This window comes from Bufo gargarizans, chromosome 3, assembly GCF_014858855.1.
Source record: "Bufo gargarizans isolate SCDJY-AF-19 chromosome 3, ASM1485885v1, whole genome shotgun sequence".
In the NCBI taxonomy this organism is placed as follows: Eukaryota; Metazoa; Chordata; class Amphibia; order Anura; family Bufonidae; genus Bufo; species Bufo gargarizans.
The window spans coordinates 213,838,923-213,848,618 of record NC_058082.1 but is presented as its reverse complement, the minus strand read 5'-3'; the positions used below and the strand labels follow the sequence as shown (position 1 = coordinate 213,848,618).

General features: G+C 42.8%; 1 protein-coding gene across 4 annotated transcripts in view; it reads left to right on the top strand.

Moving 5' to 3' along the window:
- Nucleotides 1–721: 721 nt before the first annotated feature.
- IL1R1 (interleukin 1 receptor type 1) overlaps nt 722–9,696 on the top strand; it is a 76,594-nt gene continuing 67,619 nt past the window's right edge. Inside the window, exon 1 of one of the 4 annotated variants that reach the window (XM_044285617.1) lies at nt 722–756. The gene's annotated coding sequence lies outside the window, so the exon portion shown is untranslated. The other 3 variants (XM_044285621.1, XM_044285619.1, XM_044285618.1) reach the window with 3 other exon arrangements.

Here is a 9,696-nt window from a genome sequence, read left to right as displayed (position 1 = left end):
TTTCCAAGACCCCCAGTAGGACTAAAATATTTGAAATATAAAAACCATTTATGCCATAAAATACACAAATGGTATCACTGCATCCATAACGGCTGATCTTGGGCAGTATTCACACTAGAAGTGGACTGACAAGGGGCGGTATTTTCCCCAGATGGTGCCCTGACCAGGGGCAGCATTTACACTACGCATTATTCAATTTTTAAATATTGCAAAGTAAATGTCCCCCCTTAGGCACTCATTTAAAATACCTAATATAATTGGGTCACAGACAGTTTTTCAGGGCAATTTGTGCCCGATTCTGAAACCTTTTACTCCTCTCTTCTGTGTTACCAATAACATATTTATGCTATGAGTGCGATGGGGGTATGTATGTGGAGGCAGTAATATTTTTAGGTAAAATACAAGTAGGTGGCTGGTCTAAAGTTTTCTCTAGGGCTCGTAGAACTTCAGTTACCCACAGTAATAAATATTATATATATATATATATATAAAAAATGTGATTCCCTTAAATTCATTTTATTGTACTCATTAATCAGACTCCCTTCATGTAAGCTTTGGAAATCAAAAAGACATGGAAAGAGTTAATGAGTCCAGAGAAGTATTGGCAGCAGGACACAGTACAAGAGCTGGAAATGCTGGGAAATTAATCTGAGCAAACATGTTCTGTGATGTCGAAATCTTCAACGTCTCCTCCTCCTCCTCTGCAGGAAAGGAAGTACTTCCAGCAGTGATGTCGGCCAGCATGCAGCATAGAAGGTGAGTACTGAGGAGCTCGGAGGCTGCCTGCCCCCACAGGGCACACCTCACCCACTTATACAGGTACTCTTCTACTCCTTCTCAGGGCTGTGTGGTTGTACAATGCTGTCGCCCTCTTAGTAAGTCACTATTAAAGGTACAGGACTGGGGACATAGAACTCTTCTTTCTAGACTCTTATGCCTCATTCACACGTCAGTGTTTGGTCAGTGATTTCCATCAGTGATTTTGAGCCAAAACCAGGTGCGGCTCTAAACATAGAACAGGAGAAGATCTTTCCCTTATACCTTATGTCTGTGGAGGCTCCAATCCTGGTTTTGGCTCAAAATCACTGATGGAAATCACTGACCAAAACACTGATGTGTGAACGAGGCTTAGTGAGGGCCATATACTGCACGCCTGGCACTTTATGTCTACCTACCTGCAGGATAGTTCTAAGATGTGACTGCTGAGGCAAAGATTATCTGTTACCGTGGAGATGTGTTCAGTGCAGTAACCAACACACAGGAAGGGGTTAGCAATGTAATATGCGAGTGTCACACCAGTGAAGAGGTGGGAGAAATGGGACAATAACAACCTTGTAGTGACAACACCAGATCCTTCAATCGTACGCATGCTGTCCGTCACTTATTATTCAAGACGTCTACTTCAGTTTATTCTTTGCTGGCCATTACCTGCTTCAAGGCTACACTGAAGGCTATACAAATACAAGGCTATACAAATGCATTGCAAGAACGGATCCATCTCTCCGATTGTCATGCGGATGGACGGATCCGTCTTGCAGTCTTTTTCACCGTTTTCCCGGTCTGCGCATGCGCAGACCGGAAGGATGGATCCGTCCTTCAGTTGTTTTGCAATGCGGCACTAATGCAAGTCAATAGGAATTAATGCCGACATTCCAGCGACTGATCAGGCATTTTGGATGGACATAATACCGCAGCATGCTGCGGTATTATGTCCGGCCGAAACACCTGACGGGGACTCAACGGAAGGCATACTGATGCAAACTGAACGGATTTCTATCCATTCAGAATGCATGGGGATATACCTGATCAGTTCTTCTCCGGCATAGAGCCCTTTTGACGGAACTCTATGCCGGAAAAGAATAACGCTAGTGTGAAAGTACCCTTACTACACTGTATATATACCCTTATGATTGATATACTCTGGTGTTATGGTGGTTCCATCCAGTCACAGTATGCTGGTGTTATCCAGTCATGATATTGTGGTGTTATCCAGTCACAGTTTGGTGGTATTATTCAGTCATGGGGAAGTATTTTATCCAGTCACAATATGATAGTGTTAATCATTCATGGTAAAGTTTTATTCAGTTATGATATGGTGGTGTTATCCAGTCACAGTATAGTGGTATTTTTCAGTCATAGCACAGTGTTGTTATCCAGTCACCTAATGGTGGTATTGTTTAGTCATGGTATGGTGTTATCCAGTCACAGTATGGTGGTGATATTTTGTCACCTTATGGTGGTGTTATCCAGTAATTGTATCGTGGTATTGTTTAGTCATGGTATGGTGTTATCCAGTCACAGTATGGTGGTATTTTGTCACCTTATGGTGGTGTTTTATTCAGTTATGATATGGTGGTGTTATCCAGTCACAGTATAGTGGTATTTTTCAGTCATAGCACAGTGTTGTTATCCAGTCACCTTATGGTGGTGTTATCCAGTCATTGTATGGTGGTATTGTTTAGTCATGGTATGGTGGTGGTATCCGGTCACAGTATGGTGGTGTTATCCAATCCCAGTATGGTGGTATTATTCAGTCATGGGGAAGTATTTTATCCGCTCACAATAGGATGGTGTTAATCATTCATGGTGAAGTTTTATTCAGTTATGATATGGTGGTATTATCCAGTCACAGTATGGTGGTATTTTTCAGTCGCGTTATGGATTCGTTACCACGGACCATAACGCAATTCTATGACTGAATGCATAACAGAATGTCTTTAGAGGCATTCCTTTATTCATTCCGTCATAATAGAATTCTATGACCTGCATAACAGATCCGTCCCATTTCCGTTATGCAGAGGAGAACTCCCCTGCATAACGGAAATGCGACGGATTCGTTTTGCAGCTTATAGACTTCTATTATGACAGAAAGATTCGCGATTTCGCGAATATTTCGAATATAGTGCTATATATTCGTAAAAACGAATATTCGTTTCTTTTTTTTTTTTTCACAAAATTACAGTACACATATAATTGATTGTTTCCCAAAGGTCCAAAAGCTCAGATCTTACTCACATTGCCTAGAAAGTGATTGAGGCGCGAATCTTCGTAAGGCGATTTTATTAGCGCAAATGCGAATATCGGCACTTGTCCCAGAACAGAGGCAAAGTGCTTTGCATTCATACATTAGTGAATTGAGTTGCGAATCTTCGTAAGGCGATTTTATTAGCGCACATGCGAATATCTACACTTGTCCCCAGAACAGAGGCAAAGGCCTGTGCATGTGCATTCATATAGTATAGCACCATATTCGCGAATACTTCGAACTTCGTAAAATTCGATTTACGAATATTCGTATTTTTTATTTTAGTTTCCACCTTACAGATTACATTGCTTTGTACTCTGTCAACTACTGTCATCACCCCCCACTGTTTCTCGATTGATTCCCAAAAGTCCAAAAGCTCAGATCTTACTCACATTGCCTAGAAAGTGATTGAGGCGCGAATCTTTGTAAGGCGATTTTATTAGCGCACAGGCGAATATCGGCACTTGTCCCAGAACAGAGGCAAAGGGCTTTGCATTCATACTGTATGAATGCAAAGCCCTTTGCCTCTGTTCTGGGACAAGTGCCGATATTCGCCTGTGCGCTAATAAAATCGCCTTACAAAGATTCGCGCCTCAATCACTTTCTAGGCAATGTGAGTAAGATCTGAGCTTTTGGACTTTTGGGAATCAATCGAGATACAGTGGGGGGTGATGACAGTAGTTGACAGAGTACAGATCAATGTAATCTGTAAGGTGGAAACTAAAATAAAAAATACGAATATTCGTAAATCGAATTTTACGAAGTTCGAAGTATTCGTGAATATGGTGCTATACTATATGAATGCACAGGCCTTTGCCTCTCTGTTCTGGGGACAAGTGTAGATATTCGCCTGTGCGCTAATAAAATCGCCTTACAAATATTCGCGCCTCAATCACTTTCTAGGCAATGTGAGTAAGATCTGAGCTTTTGGACTTTTGGGAATCAATCGAGAAACAGTGGGGGGTGATGACAGTAGTTGACAGAGTACAAATCAATGTAATCTGTAAGGTGGAAACTAAAATAAAAAATACGAATATTCGTAAATCGAATTTTACGAAGTTCGAAGTATTCGCGAATATGGTGCTATACTATATGAATGCACATGCACAGTCCTTTGCCTCTCTGTTCTGGGGACAAGTGTAGATATTCGCATGTGCGCTAATAAAATCGCCTTACGAAGATTCGCAACTCAATTCAATCACTAATGTATGATTCATACATTAGTGATTGAATTGAGTTGCGAATCTTCGTAAGGCGATTTTATTAGCGCACATGCGAATATCTACACTTGTCCCCAGAACAGAGAGGCAAAGGCCTGTGCATGTATATAGTATAGCACCATATTCGCAAATACTTCGAACTTCGTAAAATTCGATTTACGAATATTCGTATTTTTTATTTTAGTTTCCACCTAGAAAGTGATTGAGGCGCGAATCTTTGTAAGGCGATTTTATTAGCGCACAGGCAAATATCAGCACTTGTCCCAGAACAGAGGCAAAGGGCTTTGCATTCTTACATTAGTGATTGAATTGAGTTGCGAATCTTCGTAAGGCGATTTCATTAGCGCACATGCGAATTTTGCATCTCATAATATGTATTATGCGATGCGAAAATTCGAATTATCGCATATGCGAAATAATAACGAATTCGAATATTCGCGAATATTTTACGAATATTCTTTCGAATATTCGCGAAATTTCGCGAATTCGAATATGGGACATGCCACTCAACACTAATTAGGAACAGCTATAATAACTTGGGAATGGGACCTGTGAGCAACAAGACAAAAACAGTGCTTTATCGGTTAAGCTACAGCTATGTGTCAATGCCAACAATTGGCTAGGGAGGTCATGGGTGACATCAGATTGTCGGCCTACCCTGCAGAAAGTGGTAAGGCTACATGCACACGATAGTGGGTTTTTTATGCGGATCCATTCTAACAATGCCTAAATCGGACAAGAATAGGACATATTCTATTTTTTTTTGCGGGGCTACGGAACGGACATACTGATGCGGACAGCACATGGTAAGCTGTCCGCATTTTTTGCAGATCCATCCTATCCGCAAAAAAACTGGAACGGAAACAAACAACATTCGTGTGCATGTAGCCTAAGTACTGTATGTATGTGGAAGCCAAAGTCATTGGCAATTATTTATCAATAATGGAATAATTTGCGCAAAAAACATACTAACGTTACAAATCAAAAGTGGCGATTTGTTTCACCTCATATATTAAAAGGCACACCCCGCTTGTAAAATGTGACTTTATAAAATATCAACTTGATTATCCACCTATTTCTCTTGATTTGCGACATTTTAACACCAACAGCACTAAAATTAGACTTTTTAAAACTGAAATGCGCCATTTCAGCCACCCCTGTCCAGACCACACTTGCGAGTTTTGAAACATATTTGCGACTTTTTGAAGCATATTTGCCACAGTTCCAGCTGTAAATTGTGACTGACAAAACCCTGCTGTTTACCTCATTGCTATCATCCTGATTTAATACTAACCTATCACTTGTTCCCATGAGGAGTTTTTTTTTCTTTTCATAAATGCGACTTTTTGACAAAAATGCAACTTTTTACACAAAACACCACCACATAAGCTGGCTTAATTGTCTGCAATAATTTAAGCCATTTCTGCTGTTACAAGGAAGATAAATGAGGCGTAATGTGCGCCAATTTATTAGTCTCGTCCACTTTGACATTTATAGCTTATTTCTGGCGTGATGCCTTCTTTATGGGAAAAATTGTGGAGAAAACAGTTGATATATTTGGTGCAAATCAAAACGCCATTCTTTTTGGTGCCTTTTTATGCCATAACTCTGGTGCAACTTGCTTAGTACTGTAAATGTCACTCATTGTATTTAAGCAGCAGATTGTCCTATGTAAACAGATACAATGCAGCTATCGCCTCCACTCAGACAATTCTTGGAAACATTTGGTCCTTTCCTGTTAATATGCTGTGCACCATGTTATGTTTTCATGTATTTACACAGAAATTCATCTTAACTACAGCAGATTAACTCTCTGTGTGACATGGATAGTACAGGCTGTGGTGCTGTTAGACAATATTACAGAAATAATAGAGATAATACAGATACTGGCTAGGACCGTTTGTCCTTCTATTTATTATTTTCTCCCTAATAGTTTTTTTTCTCTATAGGCCCAACACTTAGTAGCGCAGGGAACGTCATCCAGTTGGAGGCCGTCATCTAGGACGGATCATCCAAGTAGCTAGGGACAGTGGTTGGTCGGGGGGGTACACTGTTCCCAACTGTAACAATTAAGGAAAGGCCAGGATGACTCTTTGGAGATTTTCCACCTCTATACCTATTTACATTCATTGGAATACAGCATTCAAGCTTCTTTTCCTGCTGTATGCTGCATCCTTCAAAATTCTGAAGCTGTCACCATCCTGGATAAAGATTGGTGGCAGTGCCCTGGAATTAATGGTGCTTTAGAATAAAAAGTAATAATAAGTAATAAATGCTTTTGGCTGTATTAACTTCACTTGCTACTCACCAGCCCAGAGGTAAAGTAGTGGACAAATTGTACATTGGTTACACTCTCCTTAAAGAGTTATTTTTTATTTTTTATTTTTTTTTACAATGAATGATGCTATCAAAAACAGACAAGTGAGTGTGTATGGCTATTTCCAACACCTTCATTCAAGTCACTGTAGAGGGACAAAGCATGGTCATCCTGCTCTCCAGCTGAGAATAGGGACTGAATACTCCAACCTATTTTCATGTTATGCCAGATTATAAAAGTAAAAAAATGTTTTTGTGAGATAGCTCCTATTAGATAAAATACTCTGGTGGCCCAACTTGTGGGAGATAAGTTCTTAACCCAGGCATATCAAATGATGGAGGAGCAGAGCAGTATGACGTAGCGGAGTAGCTGCGTAGGCGTACTGCACGTCCGCATGGGTACCGCCCACCCGCTCGACTCGGCGTCTCGGCGTCCTGGCCCTCTCCCCTGCTCTGCAGCCTCGAGCGCGGTCTTTTGAAAACCTGACCGAAGCAGGGAATAGGTGGAGGTGTTGAACGGCCGGACGGCCGCCCTGCAGTCTTGTCCTGGAGGAAGAATGCGGACTGAGGCTTATGATACGGCGCTCACCTGCCGGTGGTGGACCTAGAGGTTTCGCTGGGTGCCGTCTGTTGCACGTTGGGATCGCCGGCTATGGATGACTGAGGGATACCTGTCATGTGTGCAGTGAAGTGCCGGATGTATTTGATGGCGGGCTGCTACTGAAGATTGGTGAGATCGCCTCTGTGTCGCCCCTCGCCTCTGTGTCAAGTGTGTCAAGTCGCCCATTGTCACCCTTCCCTACTAACCCATGTCGCTTATTCTAATCCTGTGTGCACGGATAGCCGCCGCCTGCACGGTACAGTTTTTGCCTATCTGTTGATTATCGGCTATTGGGTTGGTTAGGAGCAGGACTCCCGCATATACTGCTGGAATGGCTGTGTGGGATAGCCCCCGTGATAACCCCCTATGAAATTGATGGTTGGTGACGGAGGGCTGGAACCCCGACACTCCTTTTTGATACGTGGGCATATGCCAATTATGTGGCTAGCCGTTATATGGATTTTCCTCAAGCCCCAGTCGATGTCAATTTAACCCTTTAACGGCAGCAGCCTTCACATACTCCCTCACGACGAATGAACATTGAATACGTGCCGAAGAATCTAAAACTATAAGGAACATATTAGGGTCTATGGGGGCCTATTGCTGACACTTTCCTTTAAAAAAAAAAAAAAAAAAAGCTAATAGAGGCCACCTCTACGTTATTGTGCCGAGCTTGGCCGGATCGATTGGACTTCCTCTGCGGCAATTTAAATGAGGGATTACCCTCCACTATTCTGGAGCTTCCGCGATGGACATTATTCGCTGACGTCAATCAGGGGCCCTAATGGTCACCAGGCATCACCTGGGTACATGTGATGCGTGGTGACGGTGTCCGTGACCCTTATCCACCACTACTGACTTTGTTTGTACCATTGATTTAAATGGGTGTCTGGCTCACGCCCGACACCTGCGATCACAGTTGCTACTGCTTAAGTTTTTTGATATCTATTGTTTCTTTATGCCATGTAAACAAGCGTTGGGTCTACTATATATGTATATGCCTATATAGCTATACCCCCCTCCTAGACGGGTCTGTATAAATTAACGTCAGGTTGCATAGAAATTTCATTTTGCCATTTGATTGATACGATTACAAAACCGGACGCTGAAACAGCGCTGGGATATCCTCGCCAGGGGGGCGGCACTGAGAGAGCGTCTGCTTTTGGAATAGTATATGGTGTACCCTTGCTTGAAAAACTTGACAATATGCCTCCTAAATACAACCGGAGATCCGGGGGTACGGGATCCCCTAGGGCGGGCGGTGGTAGCAGTCCACAGGCGAGAATGGATAAATACCTGAAATCGCCTCCACCGAAACAGAGGGGGGGGAAAAAAATACCCGAACTGGCGGAAATACAGATAGACCCACTTATACAGACTGAACAGTGCATGAGATTTGACATTATTGAGAACAAATTAACGGACATATTATTGGTAGTGCAGACCACCAACCAATCAGTCTTAGACGTCTCCACCACCGTACAGACACTACAGACTGAACTTACTCTCATTAGAGAAGATATGAACCAAATTAGGGCCGGCATCTCACTTGTAGAAACTGGGTTATCCAAGGTTCAAACAGAACAGTTACAGATGTCAAAAAAAATAGAAGAATTGGACAAAGAAAATAAACGGATTAATGCAAGACTAACTGATATGGAGGATAGGGCACGCCGTAACAATCTCAGAATAGTGGGCTTTCCTGAGGGGGTAGAGGGGGGGAACCCCGTGGCGTTTATGCAAAAATGGCTGATTGAAACGCTAGGATCCGGCGGTGATACTCCTGCACTATGTGTGGAGAGAGCGCATAGAATTCCAGCAAAAAAGACCCCGCCGGGTGGCCCCCCCCGAGCTATCCTAATTAGGATACTTTCTTCCAGTGATAGAGATTGGGTGCTTCGACGCAAGAGGGATCTAGCTGACACTATACTTGATGGACACCCCATACAGATATACCCCGACTTCTCTAGGGATACCCAAAGTAAGCGTAGGGAATATTTTGATATTAAGAAAAGATTACGCGAGGGAAATATTAAATATTCCATGTTATATCCCGCTAAGTTAAGAGTGGTGTATAGAGATACCGTAATGTTTTTTCACTCCCCTAGAGAAACTCTAGAATGGCTAGATTCTGTCAGGGTTTGTACGCCGGGTCTTGGTTGATGTGGCAGGAATGCCACTCAATCAAGGGGTGGGGGAACAGCGGGGGCGACCCATGGACGGATGGGCGAAATGTAAGAGGTTGACAACGATGCTTTGCATCAGTGAACCAGTAAGGGGGTTGCCGGGGGGTGGGGGTCAAAGGGGGTGGGCGGATAGAGGGTGGGGGGGGACCCTGGCTTGGTGGCGGTTGCCTTTGGGGGGCGACGGACGCCTCCTTCACAATTCATGATATGACTAATAATAGAGTCATGATATGGAATGTGCGTGGACTGGCTGATAGAACGAAAAGGGTAGTGGTTTTCGATTTGATTACTCGACATCTCCCTGCAATAGTTGCTTTACTAGAAACGCATGCTACACCTAATATCCCT